Source organism: Rhinoderma darwinii, chromosome 13 (assembly GCF_050947455.1).
Source record: "Rhinoderma darwinii isolate aRhiDar2 chromosome 13, aRhiDar2.hap1, whole genome shotgun sequence".
In the NCBI taxonomy this organism is placed as follows: Eukaryota; Metazoa; Chordata; class Amphibia; order Anura; family Rhinodermatidae; genus Rhinoderma; species Rhinoderma darwinii.
This window is the reverse complement of record NC_134699.1, coordinates 67,308,790-67,332,733: the sequence shown is the minus strand read 5'-3', so window position 1 is coordinate 67,332,733 and position 23,944 is coordinate 67,308,790. Positions and strand designations below refer to the sequence as shown.

The following is a 23,944-nucleotide window of genomic DNA, read 5'->3' as shown; positions in this document are numbered from 1 at the left end:
TATAATACTGCCCCTGTATACAAGAATATAACTACTATAAAACTGCTCCTATATACAAGAATATAACTACTATAATACTGCCCCTATATACAAGAATATAACTACTATAATACTGCCCCTATATACAAGAATATAACTACTATAATACTGCCCCTATATACAAGAATATAACTACTATAATACTGCCCCCTATATACAAGAATATAACTATTATAATACTGCCCCTATATACAAGAATATAGCTACTGTAATACTGCCCCCTATATACAAGAATATAACTACTATAATACTGCCCCTATATACAAGAATATAACTACTGTAATACTGCCCCCTATATACAAGAATATAACTACTATAATACTGTCCCCTATATACAAGTAAGAATATAACTACTATAAAACTGCTCCTATATACAAGTAAGAATATATATGGTCCAGCGTTTATCTTTGTCTGTTAGTTGCTCATGCTTCTATTAGGTAACAATATTTCATCTATTATTTATATCTTGTTGGCGGACACGTGGTGCAGTCATTATATAATTCGGGGGGGGTTGTATATTTGACAGGTGTCATACTGATTAGACAGAACACTTTGATTAAGACAAAGATCAAAGTAAAACATAAAGAAGGATGAGAGATTTGCGCAGATTCTCTTTAATGTCGGGCAGTCAGTTGGGCTGAGTAATGATAATCCCTCTGTACTGAAATTTGCTGACAACATCCAAGTTATCGTAGGTAAAGCCTTACAACTCTACAAAGTCAGTGTGATGTGAATTGGTGGGGGGAGGGGCTTTAAAGGAGACATCCAAACACTTTTTTGGAGTAATGCAGCATGCTGTGCCTTGATTGATTGTTTTATGGAGTTTGTGACATTTTCTCTTTTTTTTAATTCAACAGGTGAAAAATAAAGGGGAAAAAAATCTTGATTTAGAAGATGGCAGTAAAATTGCGACATCAGAGGGTTTATACACCCGGGACTGCTCCCTCCAGACTGCTGGGACCCATAGTGATTAGAAGATGTTTCCGGTGGGTTTATATTTCATTTGCACTGACTCTCCTCATTATTAAGTGGCGGACCCTCCTGTATAACAATAATTTTCCCCAGGGTCTCTTTTAAATGAACAACCCCCTTTAAAGATTTCCTTTACTTTTATGTAAATTTTACAGTCCTTGTACTATAAAAAGTTCTGAAACTTTTTTTTTATATACTTTGGATTTTTATCTCCTTATCATGTTCAACATCTCTGCTTGTTGTAAGTGAATCAGAGCATTCATGTTTTAGTTCAAAAGCTGGAATACGTGTTCAGACCTCATACTTCTCACAACTGTGGCTTTGCTACACGTCAGCAGCAAGTTCTTTACCTCACAGAGGACTGTCAAGACTGGATACTGAAATTACTGAGATTAAGGGTATGTTCACACGCAAATACGGAGCTGTTTTCAAGGGAAAACAGCTCCTGATTTTCAGACGTTTTTTGAGCAACTCGCGTTTTTCGCTGCATTTTTACGGCCATTTTTGGAGCTATTTTTCAATAGTCAATGAAAAACGGCTCCAAAAACATGGGATTTATCTTTGTTCAGGCTCAGGTGGCATTATCGCTGCGTGTGGCATTACGGTGAGACTTGGCACACCCAGCGCGCGCACCTATACCTGCCATCTGAGGGGTTTGCAGTGGGCCTGTATTCACTCCGTGCACACGGTGGGATCAGAGGAGCTTTTTTGTCTTTTATCTACTATTTTGAAACCACTTACAGATATAGGTTTTTTAGCTCAAAGGTTTTTTTTATTTTTTTGCAGTAATTGTTTTAAAATCAAACAATAATAAACTTTCCAGTATAATTCATTTGGTAAATCCAGTCATAGAAAACCCCTTTAAATCACTATTACTGAATATTTACATGACGATGGGCAATTTAACTTGGCTTGTTTTGTAACATTATATCATCTGTCTCTTTTTAGTGTTGACAGGTGTCTAAACCAAGGGGCGGGTTTAAAGTGCATGATAAGTAATGTATGTACACGGTGACTCCACCAGCAGAATAGTGAGTGCAGCTCTGGAGTATAATACAGGATGTAACTCAGGATCAGTACAGGATAAGTAATGTATGTACACAGTGACTCCACCAGCAGAATAGTGAGTGCAGCTCTGGAGTATAATGCAGGATGTAACTCAGGATCAGCACAGGATAAGCAATGTATGTACACAGTGACTCCACCAACAGAATAATGACTGCAGCTCTGGAGTATAATATAGGATGTAACTCAGGATCAGTACAGGATAAGTAATGTAATGTATATACACAGTGACTCCACCAGCAGAATAGTGAGTGCAGCTCTGGAGTATAATACAGGACGTAACTCAGGATCAGTACAGGATAAGTAATGTATGTACACAGTGACTGCACCAGCAGAATAGTGAGTGCAGCTCTGGAGTATAATGCAGGATGTAACTCAGGATCAGCACAGGATAAGCAATGTATGTACACAGTGACTCCACCAACAGAATAATAACTGCAGCTCTGGAGTATAATATAGGATGTAACTCAGGATCAGTACAGGATAAGTAATGTAATGTATATACACAGTGACTCCACCAGCAGAATAGTGAGTGCAGCTCTGGAGTATAATACAGGACGTAACTCAGGATCAGTACAGGATAAGTAATGTATGTACACAGTGACTCCACCAGCAGAATAGTGAGTGCAGCTCTGGAGTATAATACAGGATGTAACTCAGGATCAGTACAGGATAAGTAATGTAATGTATGTACACAGTGACTCCACCAGCAGAATAGTGAGTGCAGCTCTGGAGTATAATACAGGATGTAACTCAGGATCAGTACAGGATAAGCAATGTATGTACACAGTGACTCCACCAACAGAATAATGACTGCAGCTCTGGAGTATAATATAGGATGTAACTCAGGATCAGTACAGGATAAGTAATGTAATGTATATACACAGTGACTCCACCAGCAGAATAGTGAGTGCAGCTCTGGAGTATAATACAGGACGTAACTCAGGATCAGTACAGGATAAGTAATGTATGTACACAGTGACTCCACCAGCAGAATAGTGAGTGCTGCTCTGGAGTATAATACAGGATATAACTCAGGATCAGTACAGGATAAGTAATGTATGTACACAGTGACTCCACCAGCAGAATAGTGAGTGCAGCTCTGGAGTATAATACAGGATGTAACTCAGGATCAGCACAGGATAAGTAATGTAATGTATGTACACTGTGACTTCACCAGAAGAATAGTGAGTGCAGCTCTGGAGTATAATACAGGATATAACTCAGGATCAGTACAGGATAAGTAATGTATGTACACTGACTCCACCAGCAGAATAGTGAGTGCAGCTCTGTAGTATAATACAGGATGTAACTCAGGATCAGTACAGGATAAGTAATGTAATGTATGTACACAGTGACTCCACCAGCAGAATAGTGAGTGCAGCTCTGTCTGGAGTATAATACAGGATGTAACTCAGGATCAGTACAGGATAAGTAATGTAATGTATGTACACAGTGACTCCACCAGCAGAATAGTGAGTGCAGCTCTGGAGTATAATACATGATGTAACTCAAGATCAGTACAGGATAAATAATGTAATGTATGTACACAGGGACCACCAGCAGAATAGTGAGTGCAGCTCCGGAGTATAATACAGGATGTAACTCAAGATCAGTACAGGATAAATAATGTAATGTATGTACACAGTGACTCCACCAGCAGAATAGTGAGTACAGCTCTGGAGTATAATACTGTACTATGTGTGTCCGATAACTACACTCCATGGATTGTCATATCTGTTATTGATATCAAAGAATGACAGGACGGTTACATTCTGGAGTAATATCATGCACATCTTAAGCATAGAAGGAGTTAAACGACTATGAATGGTTGTATGTACCTGTGCCCTGTATATAAGCTCGCTATGTCTCTATATTACTCTACTCCCCTCTTGCTGGACCTCTCATGTTTCCCGGGGAGAGCACTGTCTGTCCATTCCTGCACAATTGCTTAATAAGTCTCATGACGACCCCTGTAATTACGAGGTCCTCGCTGGGTAAGACTGGAGATCTTTACACTTGTGGCTTGTTTTGGAGCCAAGGGTGGAACCAGATCAGAACTTCACAGACAGAAGTGGAACGACGTTGTTATTTTTGGCCGCCGCAGACAAATGAAAAGGGATAGAATAAAACAACACAGCAAAAAATGTGCTGGTCCCAGAGAAATGATATTACAGGCTATAAAAGTCTGTTATAATGTGCAACGCAGCTGTATTATCAACATATAGAAAAGTTAACACTGCGCTGGACGACAGGTGCATCACTTCTTCTCTACAATGTAAATGTACATGTGAAAAAAAGTCTGTGCTATCCTGTACTAATCTAGAGTCACATCCAGAGCTGCATTCACAATTCTACTGGCTGCCTATTGGAATTTGTCAATACTTTGTTGACAGCCACACCCACCTCAGCTCCAATAAATCACTTCTTCACTGCAGAACATGCTTTGTGGCAACACTGAACCAGGAGAGGGCCATGGGATCTGCAGCCTGAGAGCTAACAGGAAATCAGCAGACTAATCCGTGCTCAGGGCGGTTGCACAGGTTGCCTCATCTGTCACTCATGAACTGGCGCCACTGGCCCAGATGGCCTGGACACCCAGAACTTGCACCCCCAAGCTTTTTATACTCTAATTGTAACTCCCAGCATGCCCTTAAATTAACCGGCTGTCAGGGCATGCTGGAAGTTGTAGTTTCACACAAACTGGAGAGCCACAGGTTGGTGACCTCTGGTATAATTCAAGGCGCAACTCAAGATCAGTACAAGATAAGTGAAGGTAAGTCAACCATTAGAATTAATTTTGCTCCAGCATTGAGAATATTTTTGTCACGTGATTTTGCCAAAAATTTCGTGTGGAACGGACCACTGGTACTCGGGTCGTTAGTGTATCAGATTCCTCTCTTGTAATGATCCTTGCGGTCAGTTGAACATGATCAGGACTGGTTTTCAGCCCCTTGTATGTAGGAATTTTCCCATTCACTGACAGCAAGCAGAGACCTTGAAAATAACAAAATATTTGAGCTATCTAAATAAACCAAATTAAAACGGCTTTTAATTCCTAACTCTAACACCAGAGGGCGCTGCATACCCACTAATTTTTTTTTCTTAAAGACCTAAAGTAACCCCCAGACAGGGCTCCAGAACTTCTATAAGTAGCTGATTATTGCACACCATAGGGGCGGCTTGTTACCGAGGAGCTTTTCTCCCTGTTACATAAGAAACCAATGAGCAGAATCCTATAATCCAATCTACAGGAGCGTACTTCTAAGGAAAGGTCATATGAGGAGATAAATGGCTTATGTGAAATCTGTATTTTTTTATTTTCTCTGAGGACACAAAACGTTCTCGCTCTGTACATAAAAAAGGATTTGATTGTTTCAGGAAAATAGGTCTTAAAGTTACATAGGTCTGCTCCACCTGCTCTCATCGTTGACTATAAGTGCAGAGGTTACAGTCGCATGTGGCGCTGTTATCTGTAGAGAGACCCACATCGGAGAACAGCAGTTCTATAAATTAAGGGATCCTGGTACAGATTAAGGCAAAATTTGTGGTACCCTCATTAATAAACCAAAATATGCCCACATGGTGGCGCTGGTTATACATCCACTATCCAAGCACTGCGGGTCCTGGGACTCTGGATGAGACCTGGCGTCACCCTCTCCTGATTACAGTAGTAAATAGGAATAGGAATTTACTCTATAGAGACAGGTGCGTTACTTCCAGTCCTAACCCCCTCCCCTCCTCAACCCAGATATAGGCCCTATAGCTGCTTCTATGATATACCACTGCCATGACCATATATACTTTACAGGAAAACCAGGCATCTGCCTACAGCACTATATAAAATGGGAGCATGTCCATTTTCTTTTTGTGGCCATTTGGGCTCTATATGATAATACCGTGTGGTCGCATGGGGTATGTCACTGCCTCTGCTGAAGGGGGCACCTTAGGGACGCTTGCGACCACCACCTATCTTAATATTCCTTGTATTGCTCTCTTATTAGATCACGCATAGAGCTCTTATTTGGTGACAGTATGTTGGTATTTGAGCAGTGCAGGGTGCCCTTTACTTGGGCATTGCGTGGCACTATTACTCAGGCAATGTCCAGTTTTTTTTCCCATTTTGCAGTGTATAGAGGTGGCGGCACTTATTTAGGCAACCGTATGGAAGTGTTATTTGGTGAACATACGGTTCTGTGATATGGGCACAATAATGTATGACCAAAGACCGTATGCGGAAAGTACTGCACAGGGCACCATCCAACGTAAAGGTCGGTCATCTAGAGATGTTTGTGTCTGTATTAATGCTGTAAAGAATATGCATTAACTGGGTGGTATAACCGCAACATTCGTCACAATTACCCCCACGATAGGTCCATGACATTTCCAATAAAAGGTGACCCTGTAACCCTAACCTTACTTGCGTCTAAGGCAGCCACGATCACTTAGGATCATAAGTGTCAATGTGTTATTGTCCTGGAACTCCAGAAAGAAGGCAAGTCCCATAAATATGGACTAGGGTTAAGAAAAATAGATTCCTGGAGCTGATATGGTGTCGAGATGAGAGCAACAGGTTGTCCACACTGAGAGGGATTTCTTTGCATGTTCGTTTTTCAGATGAAGGTTTTAAAATGGAAGCACTAAATACACCTCTGACTACTTACACTGCCTGACTACGACTACAGTTTCTGGCAGTGGGTCAAACACCTTGATGCCACTCCAATGGCGAATGTTGCATGACTTGGGTGCGACTTTCATGTGACTGCTGCCGGTTGCAACTTCTATGAGATCCTCTGCCGTGACCACATTAAGTTGTACCCATTGGGAGACTCCATGTCGGTGCATGTTTTTTCAAAGGTGGCTCCAACACAAAAAACAAGATGGCCCCCTGGCGTTCATGGTGTCCAAAGACTCTTGCACACGACTGTGTGTGCCGCCCGAATCCCATCCGTGATCCGTGGAAAGATAGGACGTGTCCTATCTTTTCACTGATCGGAGAGTCACCCAGTGAAGTGAATGGGTCTGTGAAAACGGCCCGAGTGACACTCGGTCGTGTGCAAGAGCCCTAAAACCTTTTAACCTCTTCTCATCCCATGTAGGAGGAAAGGGTGTCATGAACTTCTGTCTCTATCTCCGTCACTTGTTCGCCAATGTTGCTGTGAGGGAGTCCTGTTCAGGTTCACACAGTGCATAGGAAAGGGGGAACAGTGAGCGGGACCCCTTTATCTCAAGGACCCCATAGCAGCTGCCTGGCCTGTACACCCTTGGACACAATACTTTCCTATAAACACAACATCCAAAGTTTCCGCATAGCCCAGACCTCCGTGACCATTTAGGAAAAGTTTCCTAACTTTTTGCTGGGTCACAGCTTCCAATACAATCTCAGTCCTAACCCCATTTTATTAAGCGCTATCTATACGCCTGAATCTCAGTCTGTCCAGATCACAAAGGGGTTAAGTCATATTCTAAAATCCACAGCCACAAATCAGTCAGAATCCAAGCTGTGGGAAAACAGAGCAAAGAATCTTTTTAATCCCGCTCTCCTATTCAGCCTGTTATTGATTTTTCTATCCTGTTAGAGAACTGATGAAAAGAGACCTTGTTTGAAAGCCGGGTCGGGATAAGAGGGAAAAAAAAGTTTAATCTGCGGACGCAGCATGCTCTTGTGATGGCGGTCAGGAAAATACCTCTGTATACAATAGGTGGAATTTCTGTATGTATAGAAAGTGTCCCGCAGTCAGGAATATCATACCTCTAGAGTCACTGATCAAAGGGGAAAACTTTTGGCTAAGTGTCAGGATCGTCAGCCATCTAGATCCTTTACTTGAGTCGATCTACTGATTTACCAATCATCCACAACTTCCAAAGAGCATCTCAACTTCTGAAGAGTTGTCCTTGGTGGCAGCGGTGGGATCACTTCAGTACACAGTCATGTTGGATGATGGCTCAACTGAGGTGCGGAGTCTAATGTATCTCCCGTTCTTCACCGTAGAACATCCACAGGGGGTTTTGGTCTTTCCCGGTCATTGTCCCTGGTGTGATCCCCAGAATAGTCACCTATTGGCATCGGGTGTGTAGGAAAGCCAGGGATCGTCACCAGGAGAGCAGTAAGGATGCGGAAAACCAGAGACAAAGACCTAAATAGACCAGGAGTCGAAACCAGAAGATCAAACTACAAGTGTCTGGCAACAAAGACAAAATCCAGAGGGAGGGCTAAGGTCCGGGCCAGAGCGAGGGTCAAAATGCAGGTTAACTAACTTAGAATGTCAAAAAACAAAACAAAAAAGATAATTGGACACAACCAGCACACTCTAGGTAGAACAAATTAAAAAATGAATACAAAATTATTTATTAATTAAAAAGTATGTTAAATTCCATTTGCTAGATAAGTTAAATATTCAAAGTCCAAGATATAAAGATCTATAGCATATAGTACAGTAGGATAAAACCCACAAGAGATCAGCTGGAGAGATAAATATATCACAATGAATACTGCTGACTCCGAAACTCAAAATTTGCAAACAACTTAGAATGTACCTTAGTCCACATGCAAAAGTATCCAGGCCGATCTTTTTAAAGTCTGCCACTGCGTGACGTCATTGTGACGTCCGAGACCCCACGCGACAGTCACAAGCATTAGGGTGGTGCTGGATCGTGGCGAGACCTATTACAGGTACCACACCAACCTTCAGCTGCTATGTGTACTTAAAAGGGACACCTCGTTGTTACCCCATTCTGGCTGCTTCCCATGGGTGTACAGCATCTCATTACCTAGGAAAAATCACATCAATGTATTTAAGGCAGTGATATCTAAGGAGAATATGGGCATAAATACCATAGAGGCAGATCCTCCAGGTGCTATGGCTAGTATAGGATAGCAGAGGACTCTATCCTTATTTGTAATAGGTGTATCCCTGCTTCCTATAGGTAGAGTGCTCCCTTTTCCATAGGAAAGAACACTCCATTTAAGGCAGTGATGTCTAAGCGCAACCGGGCAATGGTACATATAGGAGGACCCCTCCACTGCTATGGTTACCTTTAAAGCGGACCTGTCACTAGGTCATATAAGTAAAACTGGTTTACCAATCTGAATAGGGCTGTTTCCCTGATTCTAGTGCTGGGTTATTTTTTTTCCTGGACCCTCCAGCTCCAGAGATACGGCCCACTGTTGTGTTGGCTCCGTCTAAGCTAATTTGCTGTAGTTAGCCAACGGGGTGGAGCTAGCTTGCCTGCCTTTGATGCTGACCAATCAGGACGAGGCACCATGAGGGTAGGTAGTACACGCCCTGTTGGCTAACTGCAGCAAATTAGCATAGAGAGAGCCAACACAACATCTCTGGAACGGGGGGCGGGGTCCAGGGAAAAACAAAAAACAGCGCTGGAATGTGGAAGACGTCGCTATTCAGATCAGTAAACCAGTACAACTTATATGACCTTGTGACAGGTCCTCTTTAAAGGGACATGGGGTACAGTTTAAGTTGACCCCATTCCTCATACATGTAGGGCTCCCCCACTTAATAAAATAGGAGATCTTAAATCATAAAAAAGAACACCTCAGTATTTGATGGCCATAAACAAAGCAAGTAAGAGTATGTACGTATGGAGGTGGCACAACACAATACCCGCCACCCGCCACCGAACTAGCACCACTACTGAACTGAAGCAGATGCAAGTAAATGGATGTGGCATTTGCAGCAGATGAGCTGGTAATAAATTGATATAGAAAGTGATTAAATAAAACCGCAAACCCCTTTAACAGTCACTCTTGCACTTCTGTGTTTGCAATGGACTCGTTACTTATAGTAGTGGCTCATATACCCACTGACGGCTTGCAGAATGGGTGTTGTAGGTTTCATTGCGTCCGAGGCATCATCTGCTGTGCAGCGCTGTCCGCCCTATATAAGTGACAAATGATAAGTCAACACAGCTTTATTTCTCCCTTATAAAGCAGAAGACTAAAGGTTTCCTGTAAATGTAGAGTATTGTCAGCTCATAGCATGTGGGTTGTAAAAGTGTCGTGAAAGGATATGTCACTATGACTCCCCTCTCACCTTGGTGTGTAAGACTACAACCGCAGTTGTACTGGGTGCAGAAAAAGACAACGCCTTGGCTGTACCTGTGATAATTACTCATCTCTGAAGAACATACATTATGAGTTATTAAATTCATAGGTCAATGTACTGCATAGATGTAGAGCTGCTCACAAGGACTAGGAAAATAATTTTAAATGGGGTTTTTCACATTTCCATGAACTTCTTATTAAACCGGCTCCTTAGGGGCGGATACAAAGAGCAAGAACATTATTTGGGCCTCTTGCTGATTTGATAAAGGCAAAGGGCCCATCATAGAGACATGCAGGGTTGGACTGGCCCACCAGGGTACCGGGGGATTCCCCTACGTGCCCATCAAAGAGCCATGCAGGGTTGGACTGGCCTACCGAAGGATCCTCCCTAGGTGGCCATCATAGAGCCATGCAGGGTTGGACTGGCCCACCAGGGTACCGGAGTATTCCGCTAGGTGGCCATCATAGAGCCATGCAGGGTTGGACTGGCCCACCAGTGTACCTGGAGGAACTCCCTAGGGGGCTTTGACATAATAATAATGGGCCCCAATGATCCAGCTGTAGATATTTGGAGGTGACTTTCGAGCCAATCACTTACCACTAGGGTCTATTTCTTATGGGCTAATTCACAAGTAACCTGTTATTCCTTAGGGATGATCTGTCCCGTATGTACAATGATAACAATAAAGATTACAATGAAATTACAAGAGAATGTGTACATGTTTTATATAGATGAAGGGGGGACCTTAGGATCATCTACCCTGGTGGGCCCTAGGACCCCCAGTCTGACGCTGCCCTCATGGCTCTCTAGTGAATCCTCCCACTCACCCTTGTGATATCATCTCAATCCATTATTAATTCTGAGCCTTAGAAGTCATTCACATTCAATCTAGTTGAGATTAGGAAGCACAGGCTGCTGATTTCTCCATCTGAATTTATTTCTTTGGAAAAAAAAATCTGATTACTAATGCCGACTGAAATGGGGAATGGTACGGTATGACTGCTACCTGGCTGCTCTTCTCCACTGTCGGCACACAGACAAAGTAGAACATCTGAATATGTGTGACTGGTTGGTATGAATGTATTGCCTAACAACGACAGACTTTGTATGGGTTGACAAGGAATGTGTCCACAGCAACCAGGTTGGCTCAGGACTCCAGCTCTATGGCACAGCACTGAGGCCTGAGAAGGGGTCCGGATTACTGGCAGTGCTCAAATTAGTGTTTACTATATTTCTATATTAATCATATTTTTGTTTTTAGAAAACATTCTATTAGGGCTTTTTGAGCGAAAGGGGTTTTATGTAAAAAAAAAAAAAAAAAAGGGGGGGGTAAACATGGTGTAAATGAATAATTCTACAACTTTCTGGTATACTTTTATATTCAAATTCGACACATTTTTCAAGATGTTAGTGGGTGGACCCTTTTTGTTAAGCCATGCCGCCTTTTTCAAAAGTTGTGATGGCAGCGTAAAATGCCCTAAGTCGCCATTTACCCCGCAAATTGCCACTTTTTTTGGGCCCTTTGCGACTTTTCCACGCCAGAAAACTGACACCGAAAGATTAATAACCCCCCAGTCTATTAGAAAGTTGTGGAACTTTCCATTAACACAGTTATTAAGCTTTATTTACATAAAACCTTTATTATTTAGGACCTCCGTCAATTAACTGGAACAGAGAACAGCTACATAGAACGTCTTTCTCTGGAGGACCCGACATGTTACTTTATACAATTAATCTTAATAGTAACTGTGTAATACTTCATTTTCCCTGTGGGGGCACTGCAGGAACACATACTCCTAGGTTCCCCTGCAGAATACCGTTGTTCGATGGGAAAACGAGATGCTCAAAAGTGGACAACCCCTTTAAAATTTAGGTGTAGACCTCTGAGCCTTAATAAATCTGTGTCCCACAGGGTGGGGTAAGGTGCACCAATTTTAGTGTTCTAAATATATCGTATCTTTAATTCCACGTTACTGAAAATAAAAAAAATTGGATTATTATTGCTGCTTTCCAAGTCTTGTAAAATCGAGAGCCATAAAACATAACAATTATCCTTCTAGCAGGAGGGCGTTACCCCGGCCTGACAGCAAATTTTTGTATTTAGCTTGGAGAGCATTATAAAGGATTTTCTCCTTCTTATCCTGGGTAACATCCAGAAGATAATGAGTGAGTGACAAAGACTTCTTCACAACCCGTCCTACCTGTTTATGATTCATTAAAAGAGTTTCGGCACAGTTTTTTTTTTTCTTTTTTTACTAGGATAACCTGAAACTTTATAAATTCCAAGATGTCTTGGATGTGAAAATCCGGTTTTGCTACAAGGATTATCTCCCGGACTAAATAAACTGCATTGTAAGTGAGAGACGCATGTACATCATAACAAAAAATTCTGTATTATGTCGTCTAAGTGGAGACACATGGATCTGCTCATGTCTAGGCAGAAACTCAAGGATCCCGGGCCGGTTTCCAGCTGTGTCCTATATGAAATACTTAAGAGTTACTCATACAAATTATATTTCTGATGATATTAGACTAGACCGGCACACCTCCATTATAATTCATAGGCATTTAATCACCCAGTAGTCCTACAAACTGTCATACTTCTAAAAATGTAAATCCCAACACATAATGTACAGAACATCGTTACCTGTTAATTGCAATGGGAGTCTCCACCCCTCCCCCCAAATAGGTGATAAAGAGGGACAACTGCTGCTCTGAACATGACCCCAACCAAACCGTAAAACCTGCCCCATCTAAGAGAAGAGATTTTGAATTGCCCTAATGCTAAATTTATACATGAATTTTTATTGCATCTGTGTATAAATCTATTCTGGGTAGAAATTCTATTTAAAGTAGACCTCCTCTGATAAATAAAAGCACAGGGTGAGTGTTATAGGGTTTATAATAATACTGATATGAGAAAATCCTGGGTCTAAACTGTGTTTTTAAGGGTTTGGTTCCTAGCTAAGAGCACCACTGATTTCTGAAGACCTTGTTATAGGAAATAGCTAAGTACTGGCCTGCCAGGACCTTCCTCCTCAACAAGACATGAACTACCATTTCTAGAATGAACACTGTGTAATACGTAATTTCTCCTGTGGTGGCACTGTAGAGAAATTGAGCACTTACGGCCAGGTTTCCCCACAGATTACAGCTGATCGCTGGGGGTCTTAGCAGGAGGACACTTTGTGATCAGCTTAAAGAGGCTCTGTCACCAGATTTTGCACCCCTATCTCCTATTGCAGCAGATCGGCGCTGCAATGTAGATTACAGTAACGTTTTTGTTTTTTTTAAAACGAGCATTTTTGGCCAAGTTATAACCATTTTTATATTTAATCAAATGAGGCTTTCTAAAGTACAACTGGGCGTGTTTAAAGTTATGTACAACTGGGCGTGTATTATGTGCGTACATCTGGGCGTGTATTGTGTGTGTACAACTGGGCGTGTATTATGTGCGTACATCGGGGCGTTTTTACTTCTTTTACTAGCTGGGCGTTGTGAATGGAAGTGTATGATGCTGACGAATCAGCATCATCCACTTCTCTTCGTTACCACCCAGCTTCTGGCAGTGCAGACACAGCGTGTTCTCGAGAGATCACGCTGTGACGTCACTCACTTCCTGCCCCAGGTCCTGCATCGTGTCGGACCAGCGAGGACACATCGGCACCAGAGGCTACATTTGATTCTGCAGCAGCATCAGCGTTTGCAGGTAAGTCGATGTAGCTACTTACCTGCAAACGCTGATGCACTGCCAGAAACTGGGTGGTAATGAAGAGAAGTGGATGATGCTGATTCGTCAGCATCATACACTTCCATTCACAACGCCCAGCTAGTAAAAGAAGTAAAAACGCCCCGATGTACGCACATAATACACGCCCAGTTGTACTTTTACTGTAAACACGCGCAGTTGTACTTTAGCAAGCCTCATTTGCATAAATATAAAAATGGTCATAACTTGGCCAAAAATGCTCATTTAAAAAAAACAAAAAACTTTACTCTTATCTACATTGCAGCGCAAATCTGCTGCAATAGGAGATAGGGGTTGCAAAATCTGGTGACAGAGCCTCTTTAATATAGAGGGACCCCTGTAATGAGAAGTGAATGTACAAAGCGGGCAACCGCTTTAAAGAATCTACATCACCCAGTTACTCATAATAATTTCCTATAGAGTAATGTATTATGGTCTCTTTGCATGTCTCTTTTTGACAAGCTTTGGGTTACAGTATTCATGGTGGGAAATGTAAAGCTTTGTTCACACGGAGTATTTTGGGGGAGGAATATCTGCCTCAAAATTCCGTTTGGAACTTTGAGGCAGATATTCCTCTCCCTGCACGCCGATTTTCGCGGCAATTATCGCGCCGTTTTTCGCCCGCGGTCATTGAGCGCCGCGGGCATAAAACAGCGAGAAATACGCTTTCTCCTGCCTCCCATTGAAGTCAATGGGAGGTCGGAGGCGGAAGCGCCCGAAGATAGGGCATGTCGCTTCTTTTTCCCGCGAGGCAGTTTTACTGCTCGCGGGAAAAAGACGCCGACGCCTCCTATTGAAATCAATGGGAGGCGTTCTCGGGCCGTTTCTGCCGAGTTTTGCGACGCGGTTTCCGCGTCAAAAAACTCGGCAAAATACCCCGTGTGAACATAGCCTAACAGACATGTTTTAAATATTTATATACAAAAGATACTCTATACAAAGGATTTGTTTTTACATTCCCTTAAGAAAGAAATAAACTGAGTTTTGTGGCATCTTTTCGGACCAAAACTGTAAAGGATCTGCCAGGCACTACGTCTGTGGATACTCCCAGGATTAATCAATCGACACCTGAGGCCGGACCTCTTAGACTGACTCCGGCTCCCACCAATCAGGGTGGCAGGCTCAGGAGTGGGAGAGCCTATCGCGGCCTGGTCAGTCGGAGTTAGCTCCGCCCCCTGTCCATTTATACCTGCCGTTTTCTCTTCCTCATTGCTTGTGATTCTTCCTGGTTTCCTGGCCCGGCTACAGCCTTGCTCCAGCCTGCTTCTGCCTTGCTTCAGCCTTGCTACAGCTTCCGCTTATCCTGCTTCGCTCTGCCCCCGGCTTGCTTCCTGCTCCTTGCTCTGCGTTCGTATACTTCGTGACATCCTGATCCTGACTGGCTCGTTCACCACTCTGGTTTCCTCACGGTGTTCCGTGGGCTACTGCCCCTTCCCTTGCTTGTTCCCTGTTTGTATTCCCTTGCACTTAGTCAGCGTAGGGACCGCCGCCCAGTTGTACCCCGTCGCCTAGGGCGGGTCGTTGCAAGTAGGCAGGGACAGGGCGGTGGGTAGATTAGGGCTCACTTGTCCCCTTCCCCTCCTTCCTGCCATAACAAAAAATAATAATGTATGACTAGATCCTCGTACCCTACAAAATTCCAAAATAAGAAATCTATACAACCGAAAAGCCTCCTCTGAGCAAGTCTACAAGCTTCACTACATAGACTCATTCAAAGATGGACACGCCCTCTAGACTTGTTTGCTTCAAGATTTATTGGAAAATCGCCTCTTGTGGACAGTAAATATTAAGAGACTTTATTAAATTTTATACTCTGACACCATTATTTAAGGGGTTGTCCTCCTTCACTTCAACTGTTTCCAAATCGGTTGCTCCACTTTATACATCATATTTCGGGGGAAACTCCATAGTCGGCCAGTCCACTCTCCTCACTCAATTAATATTATCTTTGTCCGGTTTTGCCCAGCTTCTCCCATTGTTTGCCAAGTAGACGGTAAATACATTATATAATAGTGAGTTTCCTTTAATTCAATCATTCAGGAGCTGTCCTCTCCACATTAAAGTAAAAAAAAATATTCTTGCTTTGCGTTAACCCTGATTTCACCCGACCGCACTTTCCACGCTCTATTGTGAAGCTGGGACACGTAAACAGCGCAGGTGACTGATGAGTGATGACGTCCCGTGGTGATAGCGCATGGACGTGATCTGACAAGGCTTGTGACGTCGGCTCATTGAATGATCCAGAAATATTCCACTAACAGATTATTAGCAAAATCTGTTTTACAACCTTGTAACCTCCTTCCAGGGCCTGGAACGTGGCGGCTGATGCTTATGTCAGGGCGGCTGACAGGGGGAGGTTAGGCTTTAGCTGCTGTTTTGTGTTTCCATCTGAATTATCCCCTCACTCATTATCTTGGTCCCTAATGGGCTGCTCCATGTTATCAGTCCAGAGACAGACGAGCATGTTGATTAATAGGATGCTCTGGATAAGGATACACACAGACACACACATACACACACACACACACACACACACACACCAGTGGCGGATTAAGTAGACCATGGGCCCTGGGCTGTTACCCAAACTTGGGCCCCCCTTCCTCACCGTAACTATTTTTAACACTACCTTTTTGGGCAAGCATTAACAGTGTTACGATTCCCCTTGTCACAGCGCGGTGTCCCTACATACTGACAGGATCACACTGTGCAGGGACACAACCTTCTGACAAGGGGAATTGTCTATCAGTCCTGGACCGCAGAAAGACTTTTTGTGAAATACAAGGATTTCCTATAATAAACATGTCAGGAGAGGTGACAGATTCTCTATAAATCTAGTGACTCACAGGTGACGACGTCTCAGATTCTAGTAGTTTTTTTCCTTTTTTCTTCTCCATCCGGTCCAGCGCTCATGACGACTTCTCCCGGCCATGACTCATTTCTGCAGAATTTGCCACTTAGACGTCTCCTCACTTTTCCAACATTTCCACACCTATAAACGAAAATAAAGTTATCATGGTGCCACATAGTGTACCCCTAAATATAATAGCACCAAACACTGCGCGCCTGAATATAATACCACACACTGTAAAACACCATACACACAGCCCCCTGTACATAGTGCCACACACAGCCCCTGTAGATATTACACACCCCCATAGATATCGCCATACACAGCCCCCTCTATATATCACACATCCCCCTCGTAGAGAGCGTTACACACAGCCCCCTATAGATAGTGCCATACAGCCCCCCTGTAGAGAGCGCCACACAGCCCTCCCCCTCTTGTAAATAGCACCAAAAAGCCCCCCCTATAAAGAGCGCCACACACATACCACGGTGGATAGCACTACACAGCCCCCCCTTGCCTCACAGCGCTCCCCCTTGTATATAGTGCCTCACAGCGCTCCCCCTTGTATATAGTGCCTCACAGCGCTCCCCCTTGTATATAGTGCCTCACAGCGCTCCCCCTTGTATATAGTGCCTCACAGCGCTCCCCCTTGTATATAGTGCCTCACAGCGCTCCCCCTTGTATATAGTGCCTCACAGCGCTCACCCTTGTATATAGTGCCTCACAGCGCTCCCCCTTGTATATAGTGCCTCACAGCGCTCCCCCTTGTATATAGTGTCACACAGCGCTCCCCCTTGTATATAGTGCCACACAGAGCTCCCCCTTGTATATAGTGCCACACAGCGCTCCCCCTTGTATATAGTGCCACAAGGTTATGTACACATTTAAAAACTTTATATTATAATTATATATATATATATAGTATGTCTGTGTATCAGTGTGATTGATTGATTTTATTAAAAAATATTTTTACTTTTTGAGATACGGCTGCTTTGTATCCTGTATCCGTCAGGTCAGCAGGACTGACGGGATCAGTGACACGCAGGATCCACCTCAAATCTATCACATCTAAGATTATAATTTAGCGCAGGGCCCGTTTCACTGATCCCGTCAGTCCTGCTGACCTGACGGATACAGGATACAAAGCAGCTGTATCTCAAAAAGTGAAAATATTTTTTAATAAAACGTAATTACAAAGTTGCACCAAACACACATTTTTATTAAAAAAAAATAAAACCGACGTTATTTTTGCGACGTTTTTTCCGTAGACAATGCAGGTTTCGTTTTTTATCGTTTTTATGCACACATTTTTTGCCATTTTAGAATTTTTATTCATAAAGTTTGAAAATAATAGTAAAAAAAGAAGCTTTTTTACGTTTCAGCTATTTTTTTTTGGTAATAACATTGTTTTACCCTAAAATAGACCTTTTATCTGTGATCGTCATTGTCTACCGTAAATTTTAATATATTACATGTCTATATTAGGGTAATTGGGTCAGCGCTAGCGTTACAACAATGATTGGCGGGGGGGGGACGTTTTTTTTGGGGTGGGTATTTTATGTGTATTTATTATTATTTTTTTTTTTTGCACTTTACTATTTTTTATTACTATGTTCTGATCCTCAAAGGTCAAAAAAGACCTTTGGGGAACCTTATATCTACTTTCTCTTTGTTTTACACCATGTTTTTCCACTGTAACTGGAGCTGCACAGCAGCCCCAGTTACAGGGGAAATCAGCCCTCTCACAGTGACGATTGTCACTAATAGGGCTGTGCTGGGTCTAGTAAGACCCAGCAACAGTCTGCCACTAACGGCACCCGGCGATCATGTGACCTGTCACATGATCACCGGGAGGAATAGAGACAGCGCCGCTGCTGCTGTCTCTATTCCTGTACACAGCGTTCATTGAACGCTGTGTAAGAAGACATCGGAGAAGACAGAAGCAGCGAAAGCTGCTTCTGTCTTCTCCTCAGGGTCCCCGGCAGTCACTGACAGCCGGAGACCCGACATTCAGCTGCCCGATCGCGCGGGCAGCAAGTTAAAACCCGAGCCGTAGAAAGTCTATGGCTCGGGTTTTAAGCACCCGTCCCTGACCGCTGGCCGTAAAAATACAGCCAGCGGTCGGGAACCAGTTGGGCAGGAGGATAATCCTGTACTGACCTCAGCGCCGGTGACCGCCCGCCGGCTCTTCTCTTGCTGCTTTGGAGTAACAGAACAGCCGTCCGTCGCTGTTCTGTTACTCAATGGCGGCGGCCCGCACTGTCAGGGAGGCGTGTCCTACCCCTGGATCCCGGCGAATTCCCTGCTCCTCCCCATCTTCGGCCGTTAGCAGCGCTAGCGCGCTGAATAGATTTACGAGATAATGTGCGTTTCGGGCTGCCATGGGCCCCCTGGAAGCCTCGGGCCCCGGGCGGCCGCCCGAAACGCCCATATGATAATCCGCCACTGACACACACACACACACATTATAATGTGTGTGTCGGTTGGTGAGCTCTTAAAAAACTTCAAAGGATCCATGCTTCCAAGGAGTAGAACGTCTGGATCTGCTTTTGAGGCTTGTTTAGGTCAAACAGTGTTGAGATGACCGGTGTGGGACTAATTTATAGTGGAAGGGCAGTATGAAGGAAAGCAGGGTCTTCTCTAGATGGTCTGCATTGTGTTTTATGTCCAGGTTTGTGAAGTTACAAAAAAAAGTCAGTAATGTACACAAACAAAATTGTACATTACAATAAAGAAGGTCCCATAGCAAAATTTTAAAAGTAGCACAGGGTGTTAATAGAGTTCACAAGGCTCCATGGCAAAATGGGATTGGAAGTAGTATTAAATCTTCTGTATAAAGCAGGGGTCTCAAACTCGGCCGGGTAAGTGGGCCACATATAGAAAAAATGTGAAGTTGACGGGCCGCATTACTTTCAAATTTGATACATTACAAAATTATTGTTAATTAATTCGTTATTTGAAATACTATAACACTATGTTACTATCATACTACATTACTATAACAATACTACGTTACTATAATACTACATTACTATAATAATAGCGCTAGGTTTAAACTTACCGGAAATTTGCAAGATTTCTCCACGTGCTTATTTCAACAATCCATTTTTACAGTTTAAGTGTCACTAAATGCAGCTCAGTTGGCAGCGTTTGGCAGACACGCAAATGTCAAAATTAGGCAGCCCCTTTTTAGATCGTGCCACAGTGCCCTCTGTAGATGCTGCCACGGAGCCCTCTGTAGATGCTGCCACGGAGCCCTCTGTAGATGCTGCCACGGAGCCCTCTGTAGATGCTGCCACGGTGCCCTCTGTAGATGCTGCCACGGTGCCCTCTGTAGATGCTGCCACGGTGCCCTCTGTAGATGCTGCCACGGGGCCCTCTGTAGATGCTGCCACGGGGCCCTCTGTAGATGCTGCCACGGTGCCCTCTGTAGATGCTGCCACGGTGCCCTTTGTAGATGCTGCCACGGAGCTCTCTGTAGATGCTGCCACGGAGCCCTCTGTAGATGCTGCCACGGAGCCCTCTGTAGATGCTGCCACGGAGCCCTCTGTAGATGCTGCCACGGAGCGCTCTGTAGATGCTGCCACGGTGCCCTCTGTAGATGCTGCCACGGTGCCCTCTGTAGATGCTGCCACGGTGCCCTCTGTAGATGCTGCCACGGTGCCCTCTGTAGATGCTGCCACGGTGCCCTCTGTAGATGCTGCCACGGTGCCCTCTGTAGATGCTGCCACGGTGCCCTCTGTAGATAGTGCCACAGACGCCCCCAGTAGATGTTAGGAGTTCCATTAGGAGTGCAATCCCCAGCCTACGCTAGCGCTCTGCCCGGGACTCCGCTCTGGGGAAGACCCTGACATCGCGTGTCCATCGCTTGAGAACCCTGGTAGAAAGGCTATGTCCACCTTCGCAACCAATTTCTTTTATGAGTTCAATTCATTTGAAATGAAAAAGCAACTTTGTAAATGGTCTTAATTTAAAAATGTCATATTGTTTTGTATTTACAGCTTCTATTCATCTGCATGGTAACAGACTATAAACAACCCCTGTGTAGTCTGATCCTGCCGTTATGCTCTCTTCCATCTGTTCTCTACCATCTCGCAAGAAATAGGGAACAGATGAGAAAGACTATGACTACACAGGGGTTGTTTGTTGTCTGTTACCTTGGTGATCCATATGTTTGCCTAGGAGCTGTTAACACAAGTCGCTTCCGTTTTAATTTCAGATGCATTGGACCCATTCAAAAAAACAGACTGTAAGCAAAAGATCTGACACTACTGCCCATCCCATCCTGCTATGGGGCCCTGTGAAGTCTACTTACACCCCGGGCACCAGTTAAGGGTCAGTTTATAATTTCTGCTATGGGACCTTTTTCCACTGTAAGTACAATGGTATTTGTGTACATCAGCCTTTAAAGTAAAATCCAAATACAAGTGCTAGGAAGTAGAAATCCACCAATTTGTTTCCCCACACAGAAAGGAAAAGCTCCCAACGTAAACGTAGATTGTGAACAGTGGCACCCATCACACAAACTTTATGGGATACATTTGACGTATACAGTAGGGATCCATAGGAATATAATGGCATCTGTTTAACATATATAATGAAAAGCTCATGACGTATACGTTAAACCTATGGTGCGTGGTATAAGAATGTTAAACATGGGAGCCTATGGATGATGCATGTCACTATATGGCATGCATCACCCATAGGCTCCCATGTTAGAAAAACATATATGGCACGGTATACTTTTTTGCGTGACTCCGCGTAATAGACAACGCTATTCCATACAACGATTTCATACCTAAAAAAATTAAATGCATGTTGATTGCATTAAATCTAAAATTTAGAAAAATCAGTTTTTCTTTGGCTTTTCCAGCTCCAGTGTTAACATCACACGATCTTTAACTGTAACACAATGAGACTGATTATGTGATAGGTGTGAAGGGCACGTCCTTTGCTGAGCCAAGTCCTGTCCTAGTCTGACCTCAGAGAGCTCCGTGGCTTGTCCTGTATGACCGCAGCCCTTTGAATTTAGAAATTGCCTTGCAGAACCTAATCCCATAGGAGGGTCATGGTAAAAGATCAGTAACACAAAGAAAAGTAGTTTTTTTTTATTCCTGTGGAATTTGCACATATAGCAATTTTTTGTCCTGTGGTTCTTTTCTTTCTTTGATGTATGAGTCTGATGCTGGCACAATGCCTACTTAGAATGTAAACCCTATATGGCATGAACAGAAAGTATTAAAGGCATAACTTATAAACATTACGCTATATACTAGGGGTACGTAATGATTGAAGGGGTTGTTTAGTGTAGGAAACCCATTTTCTAGTATCCTATTATAGTATTTATAGTAGGAAGTCCTACAAAGTGCATCTCTTTCTCTGGAGGACCTGGCAGATCCATGCATGTGTAATACTTTATTTCTCCTGTAGTGGCGCAGAAGAGGGTGTAGAGAGGTTAGGCTTGTAGCTCTTGACCCCTGGGTATGTCAGCTAACAATCATGTGACGTGATCATCTATATATGACAGCGATCTTCAACCTGCTGCTGTTGAAAACTACAACTCCCAACATGCCCAGACTCAGGATGTCAGATAGTGCTGGAAACCACTGATCTATAAAATGGTATTCATAGGGGATATTGTCTGACTTCTCAGTGCTCCTATTACCAGGCAATCTAACAGGTGGAGCAGGTGATACTGAGCTGGACACCAGTGGCGGATCATTGATGTATAGTGCCGGGGAAGACCGAGAACTAAAGACAAATGATGAATGTGTAAACCAGACATTCCATAACCATCTGATAAGAGACCTCAACAAAGCCAATAATGCCTGACACCGCAGAAACCAACAGGATTTACTCTACAGATGTCGAGATAATGACTTCATGATTCTTCACAACCGAGGTGTAACCTGGAGGTCAGGCCCTTCAATGGGATTAGGAATCTGTGATGACACACTGACACTTGGGGGTTCAGGACAATGATACAATGAAACTTGGGGGTACAGGACAATGATACACTGACACTTGGGGGTACAGGACAATGATACACTGATACTTGGGGGACAAGGCAATGATACACTGACACTTGGGGGACAAGGCAATGATACACTGACACTTGGGGGGACTATACAATGATGACACTTGGTGTGTAGAGGTAAACATAATTTGTATTACTATTTTTTTTTCCAGGGGTTCGGATCCTGAGACCCCTGACAATTGGCTATGATTCCTGGGAGAATCTGCAGCCGCTGCAGGGTAATGTGGTATAACACAGAACTTCTTCCCCAGTGCTAGGTAACAGCTGCTCCCCCTCTGACTTCTAAAGGAATATCCCATACAAGGGACCCCCATCTATGATGTCCATATGCCCCAATAGATCACATGGAAAAGGGTGGTCATCTTAACACGAGCTGTTTAGTATCAGTCTCCCTATAGTCTGTAGAGTTTTGATTTTGCAGTTTCTATCCTGTAGAACATATTAAAAAAAACTTGAATAATGAAAGAAAAGATCTCACCCAGATAACAATTTTATTTCATATTGCAATGAACGCACAAGAGTTTTTATTTGAATTGTTACATCGTCTTTCAGCTAATTCAGACTCCGGTGACCCCCCGTGAGCCCAAAGCACGTTAACCCCATGAGCCGGTCTGCTTCCGGTACGGATATCCTGTGTTTGGAGGCAGCCGGAGCAGCTGATCGGTGCGAGATCCGGGTATCGAACCCCCACGATTACATATTGATGACCTATCCAGCGTATAGGTCATCCGTATGAAAAATTGGTCTGTGCCTGGACAAGCCCTTTAAGGAGTAAATATATGGGGAGGGGGAGTTCTCATTTGGGACCCTCATTTATTAGCCGGAGCAGAGAGTAACTCCTTATCTAGAACCCAGCATGTTCATGCATTACATTGATTTCAATGGGAACGGTGTCATGCTTCATTTCTCCTGGGGTGGCGCTGCAGGGAAACTGAACACTTTATGCTGGATTGCTGCACCGATTTACGTCTGATCGCTGGGAGTCCCAGCAGCGGGATAACCTGTGAACAACTTCTTGTTGGGGGAACCCATCGTACAAAAACACATTATTTAAAGCAAACAGCCCTTTTAAGCTTGGTTATTTCCCTTTAAATTAAACACCCTGGCAGACAAGTGCATCTGATTGGCACACCGCTGACACTGTTCAGTTTACTTTTTGCAGACATTTTTCT

General features: G+C 43.5%; 1 long non-coding RNA gene across 2 annotated transcripts in view; it reads left to right on the top strand.

The window, feature by feature from the left end:
* The window catches only part of LOC142665474 (uncharacterized), a 155,313-nt gene extending 131,922 nt beyond the window's left edge, over positions 1-23,391 (top strand). Inside the window, exons 4-6 of one of the 2 annotated variants that reach the window (XR_012851512.1) lie at positions 897-1,025; positions 20,955-21,070; positions 22,404-23,391. This is a non-coding gene — a long non-coding RNA (uncharacterized LOC142665474). Of the gene's footprint in view, positions 1-896; positions 1,026-12,398; positions 12,486-20,954; positions 21,071-22,403 lie in introns of those variants that run through there. The other variant, XR_012851513.1, reaches the window with a different exon arrangement.
* Positions 23,392-23,944: the final 553 nt, after the last annotated feature.